Raw genomic sequence first — 810 nt, 5'->3', positions numbered from 1 at the left:
CCCACTCATCTATTTTGTCTATTTTTGTTTGTGTGGTTTCCAAAATATTTTGTAGTCCATGTATTCCCATCATTAGTGCCTTCACATTTGTCCCAAATTTTTCATTGATGATCTTCATAATTCTGGGACTCACATTTAGGTCCTTGATCGAATTGATTTTTAAAAGAAAACCTTACTAGGAAGATGGAGAGGCATTAAGAGTGGGGATAATTTCTAGTAACCAAAAAGAAATGTATCCCAAATACAAGAGGTCAAGATTCATTATGTTTCTGTTGTTGCTTTGATGCCATGAAGTCAATAATTAACTCACAACAGTCCCGTGTGACAACTGGGTTTGTAAAACTGCCCCACCGGGTTTTCTTGGTTGTAATCTTTACAGAAACAGATCACCAAACCTTTTTCCCATGAAGCCACTGAGAGGGTTCGAACCAACAACGTTTCAGTTAGTAGTAGCTCACTGAATTGTTGCATCACCAGAATTCCTCATTTCCACGTGTAGCTATGGAAATACTCATACATCCTAGGGACAAGCTACAGATAGGAGGCCAATGAGCCTCCAGGGCAGTGAAAATGGAAGGGAGCTTGTGCCCGGGCCGACCTGTTGCTGATATCAACCATTTTCTCTTTGAGTTAGCAAGTTCTGGGACCCTTAAACTCATCTGCACATTTTGTAGCAGAAACACAGATTCTAGGCCTGTAACACAGACACCAGACATCAGGTAACACTTCAGATGTCCTGTGCAATTAACACACCCAGTGAGTCTCAAATTTGTCATATATTGTCAGTGTCCATTTAAAAAACAAGACCAC

Source organism: Chrysochloris asiatica, unplaced genomic scaffold (genome assembly GCF_000296735.1).
Source record: "Chrysochloris asiatica unplaced genomic scaffold, ChrAsi1.0 scaffold00195, whole genome shotgun sequence".
Lineage (NCBI taxonomy): Eukaryota > Metazoa > Chordata > Mammalia > Afrosoricida > Chrysochloridae > Chrysochloris > Chrysochloris asiatica.
Note: the sequence above shows the minus strand (reverse complement) of the source record.